The sequence below is a fragment of the Phoxinus phoxinus genome, assembly GCF_949152265.1.
Source record: "Phoxinus phoxinus genome assembly, chromosome: 24".
NCBI lineage: Eukaryota > Metazoa > Chordata > Actinopteri > Cypriniformes > Leuciscidae > Phoxinus > Phoxinus phoxinus.
The window spans coordinates 11,740,993-11,754,901 of record NC_136899.1 but is presented as its reverse complement, the minus strand read 5'-3'; the positions used below and the strand labels follow the sequence as shown (position 1 = coordinate 11,754,901).

The following is a 13,909-nucleotide window of genomic DNA, read 5'->3' as shown; positions in this document are numbered from 1 at the left end:
GAAAAAAAAAACAGCAAATCAGTTTATACCACTTGAGCATTTCATTCAAAGTCATCTAGGCCAGAATATTAATCTAAAATATCAAATTTTGCTCTCTACAGAAAAAGACGTATTTAGATTTGGAATGAAGGTAAGTAAATAATGACAGAATTTAAATTGTATGGCTGAACTATGCCTTTAATGGTCTTGTTCTTCATTTGAACAATGGATAGAACTTTGACCCTCAATTGGCAGCATGCAATTTCCTCTTAGGTGGCAATTCATTAATGAAGTGGGGGCCCAGGTGTTTCTTTGTCTGATTTACAGCTCACCGTTGCTTATAGACTGCAGTCAGCCGAGGGGGCAGTTTTGATTGGATTGGTTCTGTGTGTTTGAGTGTGTGTTGCCAAATGCAGAATGAAGTAATATTACTTCAGTAGGCAGCTCTGCATCTTTAAGCTCTGACACTATAATAACTAAGGGCCTGCATTATTTCTGTTTTGGCTGTTGCGCTTTTTGTCAGAGATGGTTAATGCGCTGACGGCTCCCTGGTGGGTGAGCAGTTTTATTTGCGGTAGTAATTGAGAAATACTGCGAGATGGATGAAGTCTCTGTTATATTGGTGACACCCTGTGTAAAAACACCTACGGCATAATGATTTGTTTGTTGTGGTTGAAAAAGGATGCTAAAACTCTGGAACATTTATTTTATTTTATGTTGAATTATAATTTTAGAAAGATTCAATTATTGGACAAGGGTAAAACTATATAGAATCTAGACATAAAAAGCCTTTGTAAAGTACATGTAAAAAAAAAAAATTATGCTAAAAAGTTTCTAAGCCTGTTGTAGTGTGATCTTCTACTTGAAGTCTTTTAGTTCTAATAAAAATCATTCTGCTTTGTTAAAACTGCTTTGTTTAACTTTGTTAAAAAGTTGAAGAAACAACCTTTTTTTATACTAATGCATTGCAGTTTCCTCTCTTTATGTGCGGACCAGTTCTTAAGACACACAGAGCCACATCCATTCGTCCTCTCTTGCTCCTGAGTTTAATATTTTCCTCCACACGCTCCATCCATTATGTGCGATCATGTTCCCAGGGCTGTGCTTGTGCTCTTGTGTGGCCTTACAGAACATTGGCACACATATCACGGAACAGCCACTTCCCAACTCATCCACAGTTACACGCTAAGGGTTACTCAGCAAATAGCCAGTAAGCTTTTTACTCCCCACCGTTACTGTCCCATATACTCTCCTCCTCCTTTAAACACATCATCGTCCTTGTAAATGCTTCACGTCACCGGACATGAACTGTATTATTAGAAAGTCTTCTATTTCAATACAAACTAATTGATTTTCTGCAGAAATGGATTCTAATTCTGGGTGTCCGAGCGAATTGCAGTGTTTGGTGTCGTTAAAGGTCACATAAAAACGTGGTATTCAATTTCCGCATGATCTGAAACTGTTGGCTTGCTTTGGGGCGCATTTTATAGTAGTGCCTCTCAAAAATCCACATAGTCTATATCTAGACTGAGTGAATAATGTATGAATGTGTGTGTTTCGAATGACATGAATGACTCCATGATTGTACATTGGCATTTTATATGGCTTGAACATTACAAATGGGGCTATTACACCTATGTGCATGTGAGCTGCCAGATTGGCTCTGACAGATGTCACATAGAGTTTCAAACGGGATCAGAGGACTTGTTATGGCATTAATCGTAATTAGTGCCTATCCGCAGGGGTTGCGAACAATGCACGTCAATTTGAACAACTCAGATTAAACAATCTTATTCTGCAAATTAACCCTAATTGCAGATCCGGGTTTTTCACTAAATGACAGCGTTGAGCTAAATTATTACAGATCACTTTATTCATTGCTTTATCCTTTGGAGAGTTACAGCCGTCTGCCTTTTGAAATTAAATTGCTGTTAAAACTACAAGAGAATACTGCGAGGAGTTAAATTTGATCTTGTTGAGTCCTTTAATCTTCGTCTTTGTAGTGTGCCGGTAGTGTTTTGTTGATGTTTACCTCAAAGCATTTAGAGATTACTGCGTTCATTCCAGGTATTTATTTTAAGCTTATTTTAAGATGAGCCAAGCAATTACTTAACACTTAAGTGCTCTTGTGTGATTCTTGACGTTTGAATGCTTCTGACAGTATATTTATTTGATACACAGGTCTATTTATATCAGAGTAAACACTTGAATGGAAGACCGAAGGATTGAGTCGATTATTCCACACTTACTTCAGGGGAATTCACTTCTCACACAAAGAATAAAGAACCTCTTTTAAAAAGATGTTTCCCAACGTCATTTGCTTTCTAACTGTTGAATTTTTAAAGGGAAAGTTCACTCAATTCTGTTATCATTTACTCACCAGTTCCAATCACCTATAACATTCTTTCTTCTGTGGAACATGTTTGTCATTTTAGTACTTCATCTTAAACTTTTTAAATAGCAATTTCTAATGTACATTTCTAATTTTGTTTAACATTTCTATTTTTTATATCAGCTTTATTTCTTTTAAAATTATTTCCCTGCAGTCAATAATTTTATCCCCAAAACTCCTCTCCCAAAAATGACATATTTGATTTTTTTTTACCCTGTGAATTGAATGTACACTCAGAAAAAAGGTACAAAAGCTGTCACTGGGGTGGTACTTTTCAAAAGGTACACTTTTGTACGTCTTTTGTGCCTTTTTCTCACTCTATAATTTCTGTCCGTTTCTCACATAAAGCTGTTGTTGGAAAGTAGCGCACAAGTGAAAGCTTCAGTCCCCATTCAATGCAACCGCATGGAAAAGACCGAGCAGCGCAGACTTTGACCCAGGTGTTCCACCTGAAGAAAGAAAGTATTACAGGTTAATTTTTTTGGGTGAACTATTCCTTTAAGAAGTGCAGTCGCCTCTAGCTTTGTGTGTACTGTGGACGTTTAAATCTCTCCATTACATCATTGGTCTGAAAGACACCTATTGTCTGTTCTGACCTCTGTTCTCAAAATACATCTAGTTGCTGCTTGTTGAAATGGCACGATATGCGGTTGGAATCATATTAAAGCTGAAAAAGAGGTTATGCAAACCCTCATGCCCTGTCCATCTTTTCACAGAACCCTGTTGTTTTGCTATAAATACATGGTAAGGTGATGATTCACAGCTTCTCTGTGCATTTGCCATGGCTTATATCCCTTAATCACTCTTTGGCCTGTCTGGGGTTTTGGATGTGACTTTGTCTTATCTAATGACCCTCCCTCCGGATATAAGGCTCTCTGAAACACAGAATGTTCGCCACGTCTCGATCCCAGCTCAGGCTGCAGAAAAATATATTTTCTGAGGTTCTTTGCTAGTTATGTATCCAAGAATGCCTATAGGGATTTAAAGGTTGACATTCTGATTTGTTATTTAGTAAACAAAGTCAGGAATTTTGCATGAAAGGTCATTAGTCTATGCCATGTGTGCGGAGTCATATAAAAGTAACGGCACTTTTGGCTCGCTGGCTGACTTTAGTTGTGCAGTCAATGCTGTAAGACTTAATTAGCCCAAATTCTCAATTCTTATGCTAATCTCGTTTTGAAAACCTTGCCCCAGTTCAGAGCAGCATCTGAATGTTGATGTAACATCTGCTACTGAAGACTGGCTGGAGGAGTATTGATTTATTATAGGGCTTGCTTTACTCTTTGCAAGGATGTTTTTTAGGCTATATGAGGAATTCTACTGGGTTTTGTTCCTCAGAATCCTCACATTGCTGGTTTTAGGGTTTTGGGGACTTTAAAGATTTGGTTTGTACGTGCACCCACATGCTGCCAGTACAGATGGCCATCCAGGGATTAAACTTTCAGTAAACCTCTGAATTACCTTTCTGAATTGTCTTTCATAATTGGGGATGTCACATAATAATATAATAATAAAAAAAAACTTTCAGGGCAATTATGTTATGTAAGCAGTTGTCTTACAAGCTGAAGAACATTTGCAGAACTTGTTATTCAGATTTCCCTCCATCTCGATCAGTAGTCATTGAATGTTTTAGAGATAAACTACTGTTTAAAAGTTTGGGGTCAGGAAGATTATTATTATTATAGAAAGTAATACTTTTATTTAGCAATGACTCTTTAAATGAATCAAAAGCAATCGTAAAGACATAATGTTAAAAGATTTCCAGTTAGAATAAATGATGTTCTTTTGAATTTTCAATTCATTAAAGAGTCCTGAAAAAAAAAATGCATCCCAGTTTTGCCAAAAATATTAAGCAGCACTGTTAAACGATTATAATTGTTTAATTGTTTCTTAATAATTGCCATCACAGGAATAAATAATATTTTAAAATGTATTAAAATAGAAGTATGTATGTAATAATATGATTGATTATGATTGATATTTCAGAGACTGAAGAATAAACCGTAATATTGTTGTGCCTGAAGAATTTACTAACTTTAAATCACAAGGATGGACATTTACAGTTATTGCAAAACTCTTTTTGTAGGCCGTAATGGCATGATCTGACTCACATTTTAAATCGACATCTGACTATGGAAAGCCAGAAAGGTCAAAAATGTTTATCATACATCTAAATGCAGCACTTTTGAGTGGGTCTTAGGGTGAGTTTGAGTTAGTTGGACATTTTTTAACTACACTACTACTGAATTTATTTAATGATAATGAAAAATGGTTTCTAACCAATGTAACCTTTCAACTTGTATTTCAAAATTTACCTATATTGAAGGATGAAGGATGGTCCCAGATACATCCACAGATGTCTAAGCCCTGAATATCACTGACCCCGACTAAACCAACCTGTCACTGATGCTGCAGGTGTATGTGAGTTCATTCTTTGACACCAATGCCCAGACGCACACAAAAGAGTGGGTACCCGTCTCACTGTCCCTTCCCCCATTGGGCCCTCATTGTCTCTGACCACTATGCAGATAAATACAGTGTGCACAAGCCAGTCGGTCCAGATGGCTCTTTTAGAAAGAATGTGCCGAGGGATCATCTGTCAGTTACCCAGAATACTGGGCCATGGCAAAGGCATTTCTAAAGCTCCTGCAATCAGTTCAAAGCCAGTTTGTAATCCAGCGTGAGGAGGAAAACATAGGCATGCTCTCTGATGGCCTGTGCATGTCTTCATTATAGACTTCCTCTGTGACCCTGAAAAATTGTGACCCTGTCAGTCTATTCAATATTATAGAGATGACATAATGCATGGCACAGGTGAAACTCGAAAAATTTGAATATCATGCAACAGTTAATTTATTTTGCCGCACTGAGGCAGTAATTCATGCAAAATTGGCCCGAACCAAGTACTGAGTACATATGCATGATTATACTTTTCAGTGGGCCGACATTTCTGTATTTAAAATCCTTTTTCTTATTGATTTCATGTAATATTCAAATTTTCTGAGATTTTGAATTTGGGATTTTCATAAGCTGTAAGCCATAATCATAAATATAACAAATAAAGGCTTGAAATATCTCACTTTGCATGAACTTTTGCACGATATAATTTTTTTTCGAGTTTCACCTGTAGATAATAGTGGCATCAAAAGTTACCAAACGCATCAACATTTAGGCAAACTGATTATATTGCCCTTTGGCCAAATTGTAAAGTATCATTACATGTATCTTTCACACATTTTTTATTTTATTATTATTTTATTTTTTTTACTTTTATCTATTGTTTATTTTATGTTCATATTTTTCATTTTATTTGATGCTATAATAAGATAAAGCATAATTGCTGTTTATTTTTATCTTGTGTTTTATGCTAAAAACAACTATCTTATGCTGTTTATTATTTCTTTCATTTTATTTAATGCTACAATCTTAGTTTAGGCTGTTTGTTATTTTTCATTTTATTTTATTCTGTAATTTTATCTTAATCTGATTATTTTGTATTGTATGTTATAATTTTATGCTATTTTAGTTTTTATTTTGTCTTATGCTGTATTTTTTTTTTATTGTAGCTTAATTTATTTATGCTATGCAGTAAATACAGTAGTCAGCTTTTTCAAGCTGTTTCTTGTTCTGTCTTTACTTTCCCAATTAAAGTTTTCTGTAGTTTAGTACCACGTCTTCTTTTATTCTATGGTCAGGTGACAGAGAAAGAGTGAGTGAACGTGAGAAAAATGAAAGGAAATGCAGAAAGCGAAGATAGAGCTCCCAGAGTGGATGGGATTACAGATTTAGGAAACCAGAGTAAGCATCTGACCTCACGGTGTATGACCTGACGCAGTGGTTGGCAAGGGGAAAGGTACAAAGGGATTACCAACTATTTCTTTTGGGCAGTTCCACGTAATAACATTCCTGCGCTAAAGCCCTTTAATGAGTGCAGCGCGCCTTTGATCAGCAGGTCACATGGAGCTGGTGTTCGCTAGAGTGTGTTGAGCCATGTTAGGCTAGGACGGTCTTTAGCATCAGCCATCCTGTTTCTCAGGTGCTGTCAGACGATGTGATGAAACATCAGCTCTGTTGATGCAATACATTTGTCTCTTCTGAAATGTAACTGTTTTTAGGTGTGCACTCACAGAATTTCCACAGAGTTTAAAGCCCTATTCAGAAGTTTTCTAAATGATGTACAAAATTGTTATATCCCAACATCTGTGATTTCATACCGAATCAGGCGGGACTAATATCCCTGTGTTAATACAGAGGTGGGAGTGTGTGTTTACTAAGGTCATCTGCTGTGCTTGCGTGCATCACGTATGACATGTTTTTTTTAATTAATTACTTATTTATATAACTTTTATTTATTATTAAAACCTATTTAAATAAACTTCACATGAGTTTATAGAAGTGGCTGTTTATAACAGAGACATCTAGACAAGTTACCTGACACTTATTTTAAAATGGGTGTTCTTCGCAGTTTCCACGATTTGTCTCTATTTTTTAATTTTATAATTAAATTTTCATCCAACACCATCCATATTGCGAAATATTGGTGTTAAAACGGTAGCTCACGTTGGTCAAAAAACACATGGAGAGAAGCGTTACTATAATACAATATTGCAGTTGAAAAACTAGTTTTGTCTAAATAGTGCTTAAGTTCTGCATCCCCCCCTGTGTTTTTTTGCCTTAATATGTCTAAAAAAATTGTCAGTGAAAAAAACATTTTCCTCAATGAGCATGAAAGTCTGTTTTTGACTGACATCACTGTCATAAAAACTCCAACTACACAATCTGATTTCAGATTCTGAAAGTTTATTTATGAACCCTAAATATTGCGATGAGATAAACATTAGTTTACATTACATGTCTTCCAAACACTTCAGCGCATGTGTATAGTGCCCAGTCGCCACGTTCAGAAATGGAGAAAGCCAATTATAGCAGCAATTCTATAATTGCCGTTTTTGCCTTGACATATCTAAAAAGAAAGCGGACATGTATGTCGGCATGCAGAGCTTTTATTAGTCTCATCTGACCATTCAATTGCATTGATTGAAGTGCTTTACACCAATTAAGCCACCAATACGATCATCAATGGATTATTTGACTGCAGGTTCTGTAAACGTAGCTATAGTTAAAGGAATAGTTCACCCCAAAATGAACATTTTTGCAGTGAAAAAAAAAAGCTTGGCACTGTAATTGATGTCAAAATGTCATTGGTTCTCGCTGAATACAACATTGCCAGTTTTACTACGGGATATTTTAATTGATGAGTAAAATAATTAATTGGTTAAATTAGCAGGTAACGTGTCCATTAAAAAGAGTTTTTCTCTTGCTTTGATTACCTGTCTTGCTTTACTGGAAACTGGTTCCAAGTGCATTTCTTGGCAGCCAATAAAACCAAAGCAGAAAATAACATTAAGGTGGCCATTAGTCTGTGGAACAGGAGGTCAGGTCCACGAGGAACATATCAGCAGTTTTAGCGCCACCTCAGAATGTAGGAGGGCGACGGGAGTCCCCTGAAAGATTACCTAGTGATATGGTGGAGGAGAGCGCATGGGGAATATGGAGTAGACCACTTCGCCGCTCCCACACACCACTTTACATTGGAAAATCGTTTCTTCTTTCAGTAAAAATAGCATACTTTGCTACATTTCATTGTTAGGATTGTATGGACCACTTTTAATGGTGCTTTTACATTTTAAAGCATGAAATCATGCTGATACTCTCAAATATGGACAGTTTCTGGATCTGTCACTACTTAACTGTGCAGAACAAAAGGAACTAGACATGATTATTTTATTGTCTATATTTTTCTCCTTCCACGTCCACTTAATGCAGTGAAAATGTTAGTTTGTAAAGTTACAGGTCTGGAATTCCTGTAACAGACAAAAGCATTTTTAATCAAGGCAATTCCTGCCATGGCTTTCAGTTTAGGATAGAGCTTGGAACATCAGCAGTAGTGTGTCAGATTTGTAGTGAATGTTGCTGTCAGCATCGGTCGGAGTTCCACACGTTTGCATCAGAATCAGCAGAAACCGTTAAGGGCGTCAGCAATGTGCAGAACCAGACCCACCGGTTCAGCAAATAAAGTGCTCAGTCGCTTGGTGTGAGTGAAATGTTCATGGCTGGGTGCCCTGTCCTGATTATTTTTATGAAGGAATTAAAGAACCCAGAACAATCTTTGAGGTCTCATTTTGATAATGCCCTGTGCAAGTTTATCTAATGCATAACAGACAAGAGTATCAATTATTTCTAATAGCTGTTATATAAAAGTGTTCTGTGCTTGCATATTGTGGCTCTAGTTTGACTTGTAAATATTACAACCTCAAATAATGTCATAACCTATACACACATTTAATTTATAGCTGAGCAGCGGAAGTGCATTAAGAACATTTGTTGGTGTAAATATTTAATACTCTCTTGATAGCTTGACTCCCTCAAAATTGATTCTGGTGCTGATTGAATTATATTAATCAAGCAGCTGATCTAATGTGTGTCATCTCATTTTATACTATTTAAACAATTAATAAGCTGTTCCACTGGAGAAACAAAGTCTGTTTTTCGAACATCTCAACTCATTTGCTCTTATAAATGTATCATGCTGTTAGTCGAAATCACGTTTTTTGAGCATAAGCCAAGTTTGATTTTGGTTAAGACCAGGAAAACCATAATTTTGACTTACAATTTAAAATAACTTTTTTTTTTCTATTTAAATATTCAACATTTTTAAAATTTAATTTATTCCTGTGTTGACAAAGCTGAATTTTCAGCAGCCATCACTCCAGTCTTCAGACATGATCTTTCAGAAATCTGCTGATTTTGTGCCCAAGGAACATTTCTTATTATTAACACATTGAAAACAGTTGTGCTGCTTTATTTTTTGGGCTTAGTTTTTCAAAGTTTAAAAGAACAGCATTTATATGAAATATAAATCTTTTTGTAACATTATAAAGGTCTTGACTGTCACATTGACTGATTTAATGCATCCTTGCTCAATAAAAATGTTTAATTGTTAAAAAAAACTGACCCCAAACTTTTGAATGGTGTAGTTTGGCATCAGATGTAGCCAGAGGGACTGACCATATGCATATGTGTACAGGTGGACAGCTTTACCAGCTTGCTTTGAAAAGGTTAGAATATATCTTAACATATCTTCAGGCAGAGCCTGCTGAAGGTGACAGCTTCTAGAATAAGATCTGGTCTTATGAGGAAACCTGTATTGACACATTACCCAGTTAATACAGATCTGGCTGTAGCAAAAACATTTGTAAAGTTCACCCAAAAATTACAATTATTGTTCTCACCCTCATGCCATTTCAAACCTGTATGACTTTCTTTATTTGGCAAAACTTAAAAGAAGATATTTTGAAGAATGTTGGGGTCTGAACAACATTGATATTTTACAAAATGCCTTTCTTTGTTACATAGAAAGGCACGGTTTTTCCTCAAACACCCTCTCAAGTTTTCAAAGGACATAGTAATAATGATTTAAAAAACACACACTGACAGTTAAGATTAAGGGCTGTCACTTTGATTATACATCAGCTTATGTGAAAGAGATAGTTCACTTAAAAAATAAAATTATGTAATTGTTTGCTCACCCTCATGTCAATCCAGACACCTACTGCATAACTCTTTCATTGACAGAACACAAAAGGAAGTGTTTAGCCGAATTCAAATCACTTCCATTCATTTCACGGAGTGGAAGTGAATGGGGACAGACGCTGTTCAAAAAGAAGCTAAACCTTTAACAACAAAGTAAAATAAAATAAACAGTAAAGTAACTACTGCATTGTATTTTGAGTCTCTCGAGGTTATATTTTAGTTTTGGATGAGAAACAGACTGGTATTTAGAAGTGACAATTCATATTCTAAAATATTTTTGGAAGGATTCAAATGAGTTTAAGTTTTTATATATTGTGGTGTATAGAATCACCCATTTCTCACATCCGAAACTCATAACCTTCCCGTTGATCATTCTGGGAAGTGTTTGTTAGTCCATGTCAAGAGTCAAGGCCCAGAGTCCAAAACAATTACAGCACATGAGCATTGCACCATTGTTTCACTAGTAACATCTCTACTGCCTAAACTTATGTCTTAGAGACCTGGAAGTTGCTCTGTCACTATGGTTAAGATATTGTTAGTGGGTCAATGTCAATGAAAAGTTGTGAGATGTATCATTGGAGTCCTGCTAGTTGTTTGCTGAATGAAGCATAGAGTTCTTTCTCTCTCTCTCATTTTTCTCTTTCTGTGTCTCCTCTGTGTCAGCTACATTGCTCTTTTTGTCTGATGGATCATTGCTGCTCTGTGGCCTTTGAGGCCCCTGTGTCCTCTCTGCACCTCATTAGCCTCAAAGTCACACCTTCCCCAGGGACGCAAATGCCCTCCGTGGTTTCCTGCATTCACAGATGTGTGCTTGAGGTACAACTTAGTGAAGGGAGTTATTGCTACTATGCCTTGTGAAGTTTCTGACCATAATTTTAGGAGTACCTCAAGGCTTTGTAGTCAGCCCATTCCTATTCTTGCAGCTTCCTATACAAAAGGTGTTGTCTGTCCACTTAGTTTGCTCTCTCGTGCTTCAGTGAATTGATTTCCAACGCCATTTCGACCGAGGGGGACATTCACACCCCACCCCACAGCAACAACCTGCACCAGGGCCCAGGATTCCCATAGCTATGGCCCTGGATACAAACTACTTATAATAAAATTTTCTGGCATTAATGCAAAAATGTATAGTAATTATTTAAATGAATAATTAAAATCTAATTGGATGAGATGCATTTGAAGACTTTGTAAAATAGTTGTTGCTTAAAACAGTTTTTTTCTCATTACTCTGTTTCTTCTTCACTCTTGAGCCTCATTGATATACACACTACCGGTAGGGCCTATGTGGTAGTAACTGTATAGCACATTTGCACGTCTCACAGTTTATAACATCATAGCACCCGGCCCTAGTTCACACTTTATTCATAGCTCTTTTCCACCAGAATAGTTTGCGTTCTGGAGCCAGAGCATGTTCTCAGCCAGGTGAACTGGAGCATGTCGTGAACTGGCTGTGTGTTTCCACTGACTTGAGGAACGAACGGGACGTAATGCTGCTATGTGTTGTTTATCTGACTAAGAATTCGCGCTGATGAAAGCCGACTGTGTTGTTGCCTCGAGTCGCTTGCGTTGGGGGGAAAAATCTGTCCTTGAAAACACAGAAAGAACTACAGGCGACTGTTCAGGCATTCTGCGCCTGCGTGAAAGTAGATAACGGTCTATTTAAGCAGATATTCGTCTATATTTGTCATTCAAAATGGAAAGCAAAACTGCAGGTATACAAACCATGATCAAAGCAGTGCTTGCTTACCATTTTGAATATGGTATACCTTGATCTGGTTCTTTATTTCCCACCACTTATGTTATTATAAAAAAATATTTGCGCAGTAGAATGCTCAGGTAATATGATTAAATTATAACAGCCTTCTGTCTGTGCTGTCATGACTACTTTGCTTGCTTTCATCACTTTTGCTCGTATTCGCATCCACTGACTCGTTCGCTAAGCTGAAGAGCCATTCAGAGTTCTCTCTCACTGACGGCCCGACGCTGATTCTACATGTTGAATCAGCCCTCCCAAAAAATGAGGCTGCCATACAGTAGACGGCGACAAAATTTCTTCACCCCCCGCTCCCTGGCTCTGTTCGAAACCAGCAAGTTTGAAGTCTGAAAACTGAAAAATAATCTTTCTGCCCCGAATCCTCCTTTTCTGCAGTGGAAATGCATGGAATAGTTTGAGAACGGAACTAAGGCCATGGAACACGCACCGAAACAGTGTCAGTGGAAAATCAGTGGTGTAGTTCATATTACCCCATATGCTCTCTGAACTTTAATACAGTAAAACCACAGCTGCCCTTCAAAACTCTTATTTAGACTATTTCTCTGGGTAATGAGTGTTGTTGCTAACCTCTCAAAGCCACATCCAGCGCTCTGACTGGATTGAACTGGCAGCACAGGCCGGTGAGGGGAAAGCTGTGTCAGGCCATTCAGATGGGGCTCTCTGGGAGATATATATAAGGTTAGAACTTGTAAGAAGACACTGCAACATCAGCAAGTTGCCATGACAATGTCATTCCCCATTTCATTGTCTTTTACCCCTGTCTCCTAGCAAGGTTATAAGGTCGAACAACAACAGAGATCCAGTGCTATATACTTACAGTGGCTGGGAATTGTTCCCTGCCACCTCCACATTTAAATGACGCTATATTTTACACATAATGCTGCTTTTCATTGGTTACATCACTTCCTATCGTGACAACAAAAAGGCTGAAAGGCTATGAATTCCTCTTCTGAGATATTTTTGGACTTCACCCCATTGAACACTGTGTGATGAATTGCTGCAGATTATGCTGTTGTTGTGCTCAAGCACAATTCTCTCGGGGTACAAGGCTTCATTAGAGCCCAGTGTGAGATTATACAACTCATGCCCATATTTAATCAACTTCATGTTCATAACAGGACAGAAGTCCTGCAATGAATCCCCCATAGGGCACACTCAGTGACATTGGGGGATGTTGCAATGCTTTATTTCATCATATGCTTTATGCTCGGTTGTTTAAAGGCTGTTAAGGGCCATTCATTATTTCTAGCGCTATGGAATTCACCTTGCGCAACCTTTTGCTCCCTTTCGCAGCAACGTCAGTGTGCACATTCTGACTTTAATTTTTCGGGATGTAATGAAATCAATTTATTAATCTTCCCTAATTATTTTTGCCACTGGGGACACAGCTCATTTAGCATGAAAGGTGCCCGCTTCAGACTTCATAATTTTCTGTGGAGATAACAAATCCTCCAGGAGTCAGTCGGGGTCGGGAGTGTTTCAGTCAACCTCTGTGAGCAGTACAGTGTCTGATGCCGAAAGTAAAGTGAAAACCAAGTTGTTTTAATCTTTTAATCTTATATAAATTGTTTCAGTTATATTTGATGTTTAAAAGTCATAGGGACACCTTTAATCTCACACTATTACTCTAAAATGATGTAATTTATTATGTTGTTTTATTTATTTATTATGTGCATACTATATACTTTGGCAATATTTATAGAAATTAAAGTTTAATATTCTTAATTAATATTAATATTAATCCATACAAATATTATATTGATTTATATAAAAATCTTAAATCATAATAATGCTATTTAAAAACATCATTAAAATATTATTTACATTACAATGTTTCAAGTATGAATTACATACATTTTGACATTTTTCTACATTGCTTAGAAACTAATAAATATTGTTACCTAAAATAAACAATAATAAAATTACTAGAATATTTTGTATATCTTTAATGTATATCAGGGGCATGCAGTGTGGTCCATATAAGCTGAACATTTTCTTCATACACAAACAATTTGTGGACACGCTAATTAATAACAACACTATAAATTACTATAAATTCCCTTGTTTGAGGTGTACCATAAAGCCTACAGGATAAAAATGTTGGTAACACGTACATAGCCTAACTGTCATTTATTTATTTGCCAAATTAATGGTCATTTTATTCAAATCTG

The 13,909-nt window shown here is 36.7% G+C and overlaps 1 protein-coding gene across 1 annotated transcript in view; it reads left to right on the top strand.

Moving 5' to 3' along the window:
* Nucleotides 1-13,909, top strand: part of slco5a1 (solute carrier organic anion transporter family member 5A1) — a 41,577-nt gene that overhangs the window by 4,781 nt on the left and 22,887 nt on the right. The window lies entirely within an intron of this gene.